The following is a 14681-nucleotide window of genomic DNA, read 5'->3' on the forward strand; positions in this document are numbered from 1 at the left end:
ATAAGGCATTGTATATTTTTTCTAACAGACTATATTCAGAGACAATTTATTTTTACTTTGGGGCGCCTAGATATTATTTAGATATTTTTCATTTCTCGTAAAATTAGAATTTCTGTATTTTACATGAGAGAGCATATGGAGTTGGTGTATATACTCCAAAAGAGAGTGGAATAGGGCATTGTATATTTTTCTTGAAAGATTATATTCAGAGCAATTTTGTTGTTAACATTGGGGTGCCTAGATTATATTTACATTTTTGATTCAGGTAAAATTAGAATTTCTCTATTTTACATGAGAGAGCATATTGAGTTGGTGTATATACTACAAAACAGAGTAGAAACGGGCATTGTATATTTCTTCTGACCGAATATATTCACAGCACTTTTGCTTTTAACATTGGCGTGCGTAGATAATATTCAGATTTTATTTGATTCGCTTAAATATAGAATTTCTGTATTTTACATGAGAGAGCATATGGAGTTGGTGTATGTACTCCACAACAGAGTAGAATAGGGCATTGTATATTTTTTTTGACAGATTGTATTCAGAGCCATTTTGTTTTTAACATTGGTTTGCCTAGATCATATATAGATTTTTTCGATTCGGGTAAAATTTGAATTTTTGTATTTTCCATGAGAGAGCATACTGAGTTGGTGTATATACTCCAAAACAGAGTAGAATCAGGCATTGTATATTTTTTCTAACAGACTATATTCAGAGCCATTTTCTTTTAACCTTGGGGCGCCTACGTAATATTTAGATTTTTTTATTCACGTAAAATTATAAATTCGTTATTTTACATGAGAGAGCATATTAAGTTGATGTATATACTCCAAAACAGAGTAGAAAATGACATTGTATATCTTTTCTGACAGATTATATTCAAAGCAATTTTGCTTTTAACATTCGGGTGCCTAGATAATATTTCGATTTTTTTCAATTCACGTAAAATTAGAATTTCGGTATTATACATAAGAGAGCATACTGAGTTGGTGTATATCCTCCAAAACAGAGTAGAAAAGGGCCTTGCATATTTTTTTTGACAGACTATATTCAGAGCAATTTTGCTTTTAACATTGGGGTGCCTAGATAATATTTAGATTTTCTTCGATTTGCTTAAATATAGAATTTCTGTATTTTACATGAGACAGCATGTGGGGTTGGTGTATATATTCCAAAACAAAGTAGAATAACACATTTTATATTTTCTCTAACAGACTATATTTACAGCCATTTTCTTTATCTTTGGGGCACCTAGATATCATTTATTTATTTTTCGATTCACATAAAATTAGAATTTGGTATTTTACATTAGAGAGCATACTGAGTTGTTGTATATACCCCAAAACAGAGTAATATAAGGCATTGTATATTTTATCTAACAGTGTATATTACGAGCCATTTTCTATTAACTTTGGGGCCCCAGGTTGTTATTTAGATTTTTTTTGATTCGCGTAATATTAGAATTTCGTTATTTTACATGAGAGAGCATATTGAGTTGGTGTATATACTCCAAAACAGAGTAGTAAAGGGCATTGTAAATTTTTTATGACAGATTATATTCAGAGCAATTTTGTTTTTAACGTTGGGGTGCCTAGATAATATTTAGATTTTTTCAATTCGGGCAAAATTTTAATTTCTGTATTTTACATGAGAGAGAATACTGAGTTGGTGTATATACTCCATAACAGAATAGAATAAGGCATTGTATATTTTGTCTAACAGACTATATTCAGAGCCACTTTCTTTTAAGTTTGGGGCGCCTAGATACTATTTAGATTTATTTCGATTCGCGTAAAATTAGAATTTCTGTATTTTACTTGAGAGAGAATACTGAGTTAATGTATATAGTCCAATACAGAGTAGAAAAGGGCATTGTATAATTTTTATGACAGATTATATTCAGAGAAATTTTGCTTTTAACATCGGGGTGCCTAGATAATATTTAGATTTTTTTCGATTCATGTAAAATTAGAATTTCGGTATTTTACGTGAGAGAGCATATTGAGTTGCTGTATATGCTCCAAAACAGAGTAGAATAGGGCACTGTATATTTTTTCTGACAGCGTATATTCAGAGCAATTTTGCTTTTAACATTGGGGTGCCTAGAGTATATTTAGATTTTTTCGATTAGGGTAGCATTAGAATCTGTATTTTACATGAGAGTGCATACTGAGTTGGTGTATATACACCAAAACAGAGTAGAATAAGGCATTGTATATTTTTTCTAACAGTCTACATACAGAGTCATTTTCTTTTAACTTTGGGGCACCTAGATATTATTTAGATTTTTTTCAATTCCCATTAAAATAGAATTTCGGTATTTTACATGAGAGAGCATACTGATTTGGTGTATATTCTCCAAAACGGAGTAGAATATGGCATTGTATATTTTTTCTAACAGACTATACTCAGAGCCATTTTCTTTTAACTTTGGGGCGCCTAGATATTATTTAGATTTTTTTCGATTCACGTAAAATTAGAATTTCACTATTTTACATGAGAGAGCATATTGAGTGAGTTTATATGCTCCAAAACAGAGTAGAATAGGGCACTGTATATTTTTTCTGACAGCGTATATTCAGAGCAATTTTGCTTTTAACATTGGGGTGCCTAGAGTATATTTAGATTTTTTTGATTTGGGTAGCATTAGAATCTGTATTTTACATGAGAGAGCATATTGAGTTGGTGTATATACACCAAAACAGAGTAGCATAAGGCATTGTATATTTTTTCTAACAGACTATATTCAGAGCCATTTTCTTTTAACTTTGGGGCGCCTAGATATTATTTAGATTTTTTTCGATTCACGTAAATTTCGAATTTCTGTATTTTACATCAGAGAGCATACTGAGTTGTTGTATATACTCCAAAACAGAGTAGAATAAGGCATTGTATATTTTTTCTGACAGCGTATATTCAGAGCAATTTTGCTTTTAACATTAAGGTGCCCAGATAATATTTAGATTTTTTTAATTCGCTTAAATATAGAATTTCAGTATTTTACATGAGAGAGCATATGGAGTTGGTGTATATAGTCCAAAGCAGAGTAGAATAGCGTATTGTATATTTTCTCTGACAGATGATATTCACAGCAATTTTGTGTTTAACATTGGAGTGCCTAGATCGTATTTAGATTTTTTCGATTCGGGTAAAATTAAAATTTCGGTATTTTACATGAGAGAGCATACTGAGTTGGGGTATATACTCCAAAAAAGAGTAGAAATAGGCATTGTATATTTTTTCTTAGAGACTATATTCAGAGACGGTTTCTTTTAATTTTGGGGCACCTAGATAATACTTAGATTTTTTCGATTCACGTAAAATTAGAATTTCCGTATTTTACATGAGAGAACATATTGAGTTGGTGTATATACTCCAAAACAGAGTAGAAAAGGACATTGTATATTTTTGCTGACAGATTATATTCAGAGCAATTTTACTTTTATTATTCGGTTGCCTAGATAATATTTAGATTTTTTTCGATTCACGTAAAATTAGAATTTCTGTATTTTACATGAGAGAGCATACTGAGTTGGTGTATATACTCCAAAACAGAGTAGAATAAGGCATTGTATATTTTTTCTAAGAGACTATATTCAGAGCCATTTTCTTTTAATTTTGGGGCGCCTAGATATTATTTAGTTATTTTTCGATTCACGTAAATGTAGAATTCCGTTATTTTTCATGAGAGAGCATATAGAGTTGGTGTATATACTCCAAACCAGAGTAAAAAGGGGCGTTGTATATTTTTTCTGACAGATCATATTCAGAGCAATTTTGCTTTTAACATTGGGGTGCCTAGATAGTATTTAGATTTTTTTCGATTTGCTTCATTATAGAATTTTTTTATTTTACATGAGAGAGCACATGGAGTTGGTGTATATAATCCAAAATAGATTAGAATAGGGCATTGTATATTTGTTCTGACAGATTATATTCAGAGCAATTTTGTTTTTAACATTGGGGTGCCTAGATGATATTTAGATTTTTTCGATTCGGGTAAATGTAAAATTTTTGTATTTTACATGAGAGAGCAAAGTGTGTTGCTGTATATACCCCAAAACAAAGTAGAATAAGGCATTGTAAATTTTGTCTAACAGACTATATTCAGAGCCATTTTCTTTTAACATTGGGGCGCCTAGATATTATTTAGATTGTGTTCGATTCGCGTAAAATTAGAATTTCTGTATTTTACATAAGAGAGCATATGTAGTTGTTGTATATACTCCAAAACAGAGTAGAATTGGTCATTGTATATTTTCCCTGACAGAGTATATTCAGAGCAATTTTGTTTTTAACATTGCGGTACCTAAATAATACTTAGATTTTTTCAATTCGGGTAATATTAGAATTTCTCTATTTTACATGAGAGAGCATACTGAGTTGGTGTATATACTCCAAAACTCAGTAGAATAAGGCATTGTATATTTTTTCTAACAGAGTATATTCAGAGCCATTTTCTCTTAACTTTTGGGCGCCTAGATATTATTTAGATTTTCTTCGATTCATGGAAAATTAGAATTTCAGTATTTTACAAGAGAGAGCATATTGAGTTGGTGTATATACAACAAAACAAAGTAGAAAAGACCATTGTATATTTTTTCTGATAGATTATATTCAGCGCAATTTTGCTTTTAACATTGGGGTGCCTAGATAATATTTAGATTTTTTTCGATTCTGTTAAATATAGAATTTCCGTATTTTACATGAGAGAGGATATGGAGTTGGCGTATATACTCCAAAACAGTGTAGAATAGGGCATTGTATATTTTTTCTGACAGATTATATTCAGAGCAACTTTGTTTTTAACATTGGTGTGCCTAGATCATATTTAGATTTTTTCAATTCGGGTAAAATTTGAATTTCTGTATTTTACATGAGAGAACATAGGGAATTGGTGTATATACTCTTAAACAGAGCAGAATAAGGCGTTGTACGTTTTTTCTAACAGACTATATTCAGAGCCATTTTCTTTTAACTTTGGGCGCCTAGATATTATTTAGATTTTTTTCGATTTGCGCAAAATTAGAATTTCGAAATTTTACATGAGAGAGCATATTGAGTTGGTGTATATACTACAAAACAGAATAGAAAAGGGCATTGTATATTTTTTCTGACAGATTATATTCAGAGCAATTTTGCTTTTAACATTCGGGTGCCTAGATAATATTTAAATTTTTTTCGATCCACGTAAAATTAGAATTTCGGTATTTTACATGAGAGAGCATAATGAGTTGGTGTATATACTCCAAAACAAAGTAGAATAAGGCTTTGTTTATTTTTTCTGACAGATTATATTGAGAGCAGTTTTGCTTTTAACATTGGGGTGCCTAGATTATACTTAGATTTTTGTCGATTCGCTTAAATATAGAATTTCTGTATTTTACATGAGAGAGCATATGGAGGTGGTGTATATACTCCAACACAGAGTAGAATAGGACATTGTATATTTTATCTGACAAATTCTATTCAGAGCTATTTTTTTTAACATTGGGGTGCCTAGATAATATTTAGATTTTTTTCGATTCGCTTAAATATAGAATTTCTGTATTTTACATGAGAGAGCATATGGAGGTGGTGTATATACTACAACACAGAGTAGAATAAGTCATTGTATATTTTTTCTGACAGATTTGGTTCAGAGCAATTTTTTTTTAATATTGGGTTGCCTAGATCATATTTAGATTTTTTCAATTCGGGTAAAATTAGAACTTCTCTATTTTACATGAGAGAGCATAGGAAGTTGTTGTATATACACCAAAACAGAGTAGAATAAGGTATTGTATATTTTATCTAACAGACTATATTCAGAGCCATTTTCTTTTAGCTGTGGGACGCCTAGATATTATTTAGATTTTTTTTGATTCACGTAAAATTAGAATTTCGGTATTTTACATGAGAGAGCATATTTAGTTGGTGTATATAATGCAAAACAGAGTAGATAAGGGAATTGTATATTTTTTATGACAGATTATATTCAGAGCAATTTTCCTTTTTACATTGGGGTGCCTAGATAATATTTAGATGTTTTTCGATTCGCATAAATTTAGAGTTTTGGTAGTTGACATGAGAGAGCATATTGAATTGGTGTATATACTCCAAAACAGAGTAGAAAAGGGCATTGTATATTTTTTCTGACAGATTATATTCACAGCAATTTTGCTTTTATCATTGGGGTGCCTAGATAATATTTAGATTTTTTCCATTTGCATAAAATTAGAATTTCCGTATTTTCTCTGAGAGAGCATACTGAGTTGTTGTATATAATCCAAAACTAAGTAGAATAAGGCATTGTATATTTTATATAACAGTCTACATACAGAGCCATTTTCTTTTAACTTTGGGGCACCTACATATTATTTAGATTTTTTTCGATTCACGTTAAAATAGAATTTCTTTATTTTACATGAGAGAGCATACTGATTTGGTGTATATACTCCAAAACGGAGTAGAATAAGGCATTTTATATTTTTTCTAACAGTCTACATACACGGCCATTTTCTTTTAACTTTTGGGTGCCTAGATATTATTTAGACTTTTTTCGATTCGCATAAAATTAGGATTTCGGTATTTTACATGAGAGAGCATATTGAGTTGGTGTATATACAGCAAAACAGAGTAGAAAAGAGCATTGTATATTTTTGCTGACAGATAATATTCAGAGCAGTTTTGCTTTTAACATTGTGGTGCCTAGATATTATTTAGATTTCTTTCGATTCGCTTAAATATAGAATATCACTGTTTTACCTCAGAGAGCAAAAAGAGTTGGTGTATATACTCCAAAACAGAGTAGAATAAGGCATTGTATATTTTTTCTTACAGACTATATTCAGAGCCATTTTTTTTTAACTTTGGGGCGCCTAGACATTTTTTAGATTTTTTTCGATTTGCATAAAATTAGAATCTCGGTATTTTACATGAGAGAGCATATTGAGTTGGTGTATATACACCAAAACAGAGTAGAAAAGGGCATTGTAAATTTTTTTTTCACAGATTATATTCGGAGCAATTTTGCTTTTAACATTGGAGTACCTGGATAATATTTAGATTTTTTCCATTCGCTTAAATATACAATTTCTGTATTTTATATGAGAGAGCATATTGTGTTCTTTTATATACTCTAAGAAAGAGTAGAATAGGCCATTGTATATTTTTTCAGACAGATTATATTCAGAGTAATTTTGTTTTTAACATTGGGGTGGCTAGATAATATTTAGATTTTTTAAATTTGGGTAAAATAAGAATTTCTGTATTTTACATGAGAGAGCATACTGAGTTGGTGTATATACTCCAAAACAGAGTAGAATAAGGCATTGTATATTTTCTCTAAGAGACTATATTCAGAGCCATTTTCTTTTAATTTTGGGGCGCCTAGATATTATTTAGTTATTTTTCGATTCACGTAAATGTAGAATTCCGTTATTTTTCATGAGAGAGCATATAGAGTTGGTGTATATACTCCAAACCAGAGTAAAAAAGGGCATTGTATATTTTTTCTGACAGATTATATTCAGAGCAATTTTTCTTTTAACATTGGGGCGGCTAGATAGTATTTAGGTTTATTTCGATTCGCTTCATTATAGAATTTTTTTTATTTTACATGAGAGAGCACATGGAGTTGGTGTATATACTGCAAAACAGAGTAGAATAGGGCACTGAATATTTTCTCTGACAGATTATATTCAGAGCAATTTTGCTTTTAACATTGCGGTGCCTATATAAAATTTAATTTTTTTTCGATTTGCATAAATTTAGAATTTTTGTATTTTACATGAGGGAACATATAAAGTTGGTGTCTATACTTTACAACAGAGTAGAAAGAGCATTGTAGATCTTTTCTGAGAGATTATATTCAGAGCAATTTTGCTTTTAATATTGGGGTGCCTAGATAATATTTAGATTTTTTTCGATTCACGTTAAAATAGAATTTCTGTATTTTACATGAGAGAGCATATTGAGTTGGTGTATATACTCCAAAACAGAGTAGAAGAAGGCATTGTATATTTTTTCCGACAGATTTTATTCAGAGAAATTTTGATTTTAACATTGGGGTCCCTAGATAAAATTTATATTTTTTTGATTCCCGTAATATTAGAATTTCGGTATTTTACATGAGACAGCATATTGATTTGGTGTATATACTCCAAAACAGAGTAGAAAAGGGCATTGTGTATTTTTTCTGACAGATGATATTCAGTGCATTTGTTCTTTTAACATTGGGGTGCCTAGATAATATTTAGATTTTTTTCTATTTGCGTAAATTTAGAATTTCGGTATTTTGCATGAGAGAGCCTATTGATTTGGTGTATATACTCCAAGAAAGAGTAAAAAAGGTCATTGTATATTTTCTCTTACACATTATATTATGTGCAATTTTGCTTTTAACGTGGGTGTACATAGAATATATTTATATTTTTTGTAACCACGTAAATTGAGAATTTATATATTTTACATGATTGAGCTTATTGATATGGTGTATATACTCCAAAACAGAGTAGGAAAGGGCATTGTATATTTTTTGGAACAGATTTTCTTTAGAGCAATTTTGCTTTTAACATTGTGGTACATAGATAATATTTATATATTTTTTTATCCGGTAAATTTAGAATTTTAATATTTTACATGAGAGAGCGTATTGATTTGGTGTATATACTCCAAAAGAGTGTAGAAAAGGGCATTGTATATTTTTTCATACAGATTATTATTACAGCAATTTTGCTTTCAGCATTTGGGTAAATATATAATATTTATATGTTTTTCTATTCACGTAAATTTAGAGTTTTGGTATTTTACATGACAAAGAATATTGAGATAGTGTATATACTCCAAAAGAATGTAGGAGAGGGCATTGTATATTTTTTCTAACAGATTATTTTTCGAGCAATTTTGCTTATATCATTCGGGGACATAGAGGATATTTATATTTATTTCTAACAGCATAAATTTAGATTTTCAGTATTTTACATGAGAGAGAATATTGAGATGGTATTTATACACCATAAGAGAGTAGAAAAGAGCATTGTATTTTTTTTCTAACAAAGTATCTTCCATGCAATTTTGTTTTTTACATTGGGGTGCATAGAGAATATTTATATTTTTTTCTAACCACGTAAATTTAGAATTTTTGTATTTTACATGTGAGAGAATATTGAGATTGTGTATATACTAAGAAAGATAGTAAAAAAAAGCATTGTCTATTTTTTCTAACAGAGTGTCTTTAGAGTAATTTGGTTTTTAACATTGAAGTCAAAGGAAATACTTACATTTTCTCTATCCACGTAATAATAGAATTTCCATGTTTTACAAGAGGGAATATGGAGATGGTGTATATACCTTAAAACAGAATAGAAAAGGGCATTGTATATTTTTTCTAACAGAGTATTGTCAGACAATTTTGTATTTAACGTTGGGGTAAAAAGAGAATATTTATATTTTTTGTAATTTTGTGTTTAACATTTGTGTTAAAATGAGTATGTATATGTTCTGTAACCGCATAAAATTAGAATTTTTATATTTTACAAGATAGAGAATATTGAGTCGGTGCATATACTTTAAAACATAGTAGAAAATTGCATTGTATATTTTTTCAATCAGAGTGTCTTCAGAGTAATTTTTTAAGGTTAAATTAGAGTATTTATATTTTCTGTAACTGCATAAAAATAGAATTTTTGTATTTTACAAGACAGCCAATATTGAGACGGTGTATATACTTTAAAATAGTGTAGAAAAGGGCCTTGTATATTTTTTCTAACACAGTATTTTCATAGTAATTTACATTGTGTGTGGGAGCAAATTTCTCAAATCCCTTTGAACATATTCTCCCTCTCCCCTGTTTTTCTCTTTGCTCACTATTGCATCATTTTCAGGTTTCTTGATTTCTTATCTTTTCCCGATGAGCATTTTAGCTTCTGTCCACTTCTATTTTCAGAATTCTTCAGCTACCAAGACCCACCTCCTCAGAGAGTTGCTGGAGATTTTACTAACAAAAATTTTCTCTGTCACATTTAGGAGACGTGCTTCCTTATCTTTATTCTATCAAGCTGGGTGAATTTACACAAAACACTTTATATCTTAGAACCAGTTTCCTCTCTGTAGAATGTAGCTAACCTCTATTCTGTGGTCACAAGGATCATCAAAATAAAAAATAATCATAGTTAATATGTGTGGCTTACTAACCATGTTCTAGAAACCATGTCAAGTGCTTTCTGCAGATGGTTCCACTTTTATTTTACTATTGGAACTATCGTCAACCCTACTTCGCAGACTACTAAATTGAGTGTCTGAGCTGCTAAGCCACTTGTCCAACGATATACAGCCAGTAAGTAACAGAATGAGGATCAGCATTTGAGATAGAATATTCTACACAAAAATGTACTGTTAGAGTGAAACTAGAGTGGTATCATCTCAGATAAGCCTTCATGCCTGTTCGCTTATCGAATCGGCGGAATACATTAAATGCATTCAGGAGATTGGGAGACATTGTTTAAATTTTCCCCAAAACCCAGAAGAACTCAAAAGTACTCATTGTCTTGGCCTTATTGGTATTTGACTATGAATACAATAGATCCCACAGAAGCAAGTCTAGTAGAGTGGCCTTGGAAAAAGGCTAGGATTTAGGAGCAGGTTTAGGCAACTCAAGCCTTCTCGGCTTCCATTTTCTCATCTGTACTTTCATAATTCTGATTTTTAAGAGCACCTTTGTTGAAAGTAAAGGTTCAGTGAAACAGCACAGATGAAGTCCTTCCTATTTGGTCTGGCAGGTAGTAATTGCTCAACACGTCTTGTCTATTAATGACGACCACAATGATAATAGTGGACTAATAATGAATTGATAAATTAAGATTATGTAAGTTCAAATGAGTTTTGATCTCACCCCTCTCCTCTGTTTCATATGGTTTTTATGTTCTACATTGTATGGCTTAACGTTGGCAGGTGGGGGATTTTGATAGACACATGATAAAATCAGAAGCCCCAAGACTTATATTTTCGTCACAGAAATGTATTACTTCCTTGAGTTGTGACCTGGAGAGAGTTACTTTGCCTAAGTTAACCTTACTTGTAAAAATAATCATAAATATACCTGCCCTTTCTCGTCATCTCAGCCTCTCCGCAGTCAGTGTGAGGTACCATTGGTATAGTGTATATGAAGGGGTTTGCAAGATCTGGAGTGCTGTATGTATGCTATTTTGCCTCTTCAATTGTGAGTGGTGTTTTCCGATTCTCCTTAAATGACCCAACACTACGCTCTTGGTAAAATAAATGCATTTGTGCATGAACATTTGGCAAATAATAAGAGCTGCATTTGCAAGAATTTTTCCCTTGAACAGCCAAGTGAGCCACTATGAGCTGCACTGTAGCAGTGACATTTACAATAATTTGTTCAGAAGAGCAATTGCCAACTTGCTTATTTGACTAGTATGGAGTACTATACGTTGTTTAGGGTGATGAGATCAGTAAACCAGCAATTTGGTAGAGCCATCAGAGAAGAGGATGAAAAGAAATGAATATCTGAGATACTGAGTTTCCAATCAGATCAAGAAAAAGAAGCCTATAAGAATAGGTCCCATTTATTTGGGGGAGAAACATACACCGCTTTGTATGAAGGCTTCATTTTCTAGGAATATTTTCTAATGCTTTCAAAAACATTGTGATATATGTAGGACTATTCCCATTTTACAAATGAAAAAACTGAGGCTATGAGGTTTAAGTCACTAGTCTGCTCCTCCTTCCATTCTGGTTTTTAGAAAATGGTGCCACCACCTATCCAGTCACACAAGCCAAAGTCCTATGAGTGAGCTCTGGTTTATCCCTTTCTCTCTCACTTCTCATATCCAACTTACCATTCAGGCCTGCTGATTTTAGTTCTTAAATATCCCTTAGCTTCTGTTTTTTCTTTCCATTAAAATTCTCATTGCAGCCCTTCTGTGGATTACCTCCTGGCCTTCCACCTGTGTGTCTGTGTCCATGTTGTCTCCAGTCTGTCCTCCACGTAAGTCAGACCATGCCCCATACCTCCCAGTCCTTCTTAGAATGAGGACAAACCTCCTCACCATGGCCACAGTCTTCTTTCCATTTCTCTGTCCTCATGGCGTGCCCCTCCTCTCTGCTCTGCACTGCAAAGACTCAGCATCTTGTACTGGCCAAGGTCCAGGTCCCCCTGCACCACATATTTGCCAGGAATGCCAGATCGTCCTTACTTTGCCCACTTACTGCCCACTCATGCTTCTGATCTCGGTCCCTCCCTAGGGGAAACCTTTCCTGACCTTTGTAACTAAAGCAAAGCCTTCTCCTGGGTGCTCTCATTGTTCCAGAGACCTGCCTGCACAGCACTTGTACCAGTTAAACCTTTACATTAACTGGAGTGACAGATATGTTAGTGTCCACTGCTGCCTCGCAGGAATAAAGCCAGAAAAGGTAAGGCCCTATCTGTGTGCATTTCTACGGTCTAGTGTGCTTAGTGAGATATTGTTTAAGAAGAATGAGTTGGACATGACAGCATGGCTGGAAAGTGATGGATTGAGGATTTAAACATACTTCTTTCTGGTTCTAGAGAGTTGGCTGCTAACACTATTCACTTTGGGACAGTGTCATTTTAGGACTGATAAGGGTACTTTTTGCTAAGATCAAATATATTTTGGGTCCATCAGATGAAGTTTGATAAAAGTGGGTTATTCAGAACCCACTGATAAGCAGAGCTGCCTGACCAAGATTTTCAGATTTTGCATCAAAGAGAAAAGTAATGAAAGTGGGCTGATGGGAGGGGAAGGAGGGCTGAAAAGTGAAGCAGGAACAGCTATTTCTATAGTGCCCTTGACCCTACCTTTCTCTGTTCTTCACTATGACTGAAATTGACCACCCTGAGTGCATTCAGATAATGATAAATTATCTCTGTCACACTGTGTGTGTGTGTGTGTGTGTGTGTGTGTGTTTGGCTATGTACAAAAGAGGCAGCTTCTGTGAATAAATGAAGCCTTGTAATTAAGGAATTTGTTGTAAATGGCAAGATGCATTGGTGCTTGGTCCTTAGTACTCCTCGCTGAGGCCACATTTCCTTGAACTGGCATGTATTTGCCACTGACACTACTAGGAGCAGGATGGAGGGGAGGAAGGAAGACACCAGGTGTTGCAATGCTTAGCGCCTGCTTTCAGCTTTGCTGCAAACTAAAACACTGACTGACTTTGGTTAACCCCCTAACCTCTTTGAGCCTCAGTTTTTTCATCTGAAAAAATCAATGATGGTTTGAATTTCTTCCGAATATGACATTCAGTTATCTCTCTCTCCATTGTGGAAGCACTGGGAGCTATTGTTCTCCTGTGTCTGGTGGCCGTTATGACTTCTGCAATATCAAAAGGCCCTCTCTAACCTAAATAACCCCCCAAAGAAATTAAGTTTGTAATCATTTCTGCCTGGTAAGTGAAATGACAAGAGAAAAGAGCTAGTTGTCAATGGCCCTGTGGATGGCGAATTAATGGGATCTGTGCAAACAGTTGCTTATAGAGCCATAATTTGCCTTTCGTTTTCCTTTGCAACTCAGAAAAAAGTGAATAATTTTCAAAGAGCCTCTCATTGAACATATTTTTAAAAAACATGTCATTGGCAAAAGGGGCACTTGGTTGCTTGATTGCCATATATCTCTGAGTATGTGGAACAGTTATTTTTAGCTGGGGGTAACTAGCTGAGAAGAAAGCTGCAGCATCTTGGAGGCAGAAGAATCTTTGTATGTCTTATGTTGGCATGGAGAAAGCAAAGCGAAAGGGCAGAGTATAAAAGGTTGTTAACTAGATAAGGGGTCAGCTGCATTTCCTCTGGCTGCTCAGAGGTGAGGCCCTAAAGCAATGGAGACAACATTGTGGGTGGGAATGTGTTTGCAGGGTCTAATTAGTTTACCCAAGAAAAGCAAAAAGAGAAAGGGCTAAAAATATGTAGATTGTAAAATTCATGGCTTCATTTGCTCTTCTTTGCCTTTGAAACCTTTTTAAAACCTTATAGTAGAACAATTTGTAATCCTTGAAGCCTTTTTGCTACCACTCTTGTCAGCTTGTCTAAGGCCACCGTAACTTATCAGCTACTGGGGAAAGTTGTTTAAACTCTCTAAGCCTCCTTTTTTTCCACTGGTTCACTTAGGGGCACCAATTCCTAATGTTTCTGCCTGAGTTATTGTTTTTCAGATCCCATAATTGTTTGCATATGTGCTCTATAAGATGCGTCACCTAGCACACGTTGTGGGCAACCTCAGGTGTAGAAGTTAGGACATCTTTGTGCCTGGATTTGGCTGTTACTAACAAGACGGAACGGGGAGGAAGGGCAGAGTAGACTACTGTAGAATTTTTCTGGATTCTTTTGGTTTCTCCAGAAAATGATACTGTTCTTATATTTAAAGATAACTATCTGCCTAGGCGTATTGAAATTCTAAGGTTGACACCACTTTGCATTGATCCTAGGGCAGGGTTTCAGGATTGCTGGAACAGCATCATCCTTTTACAGTATAGATTTCAGTCAGCAGGCTGGTCATGGCCTCCTCAGTGTGCAATCTTCTTACTGATGGTGGGCGTCAGTGGGCTGGACTCACAGTTTCCATCTCTTAGGCTGGGTAGGCCCATGGTGGCAATGGAAAAATTTCATGGGAACATACATCAGAAGTAATAAGAAATCCATCTTCTTAAAGCCTTCATAGGAG

The sequence above is a fragment of the Callithrix jacchus genome, chromosome 5 (genome assembly GCF_049354715.1).
Source record: "Callithrix jacchus isolate 240 chromosome 5, calJac240_pri, whole genome shotgun sequence".
Classification (NCBI taxonomy): Eukaryota; Metazoa; Chordata; class Mammalia; order Primates; family Cebidae; genus Callithrix; species Callithrix jacchus.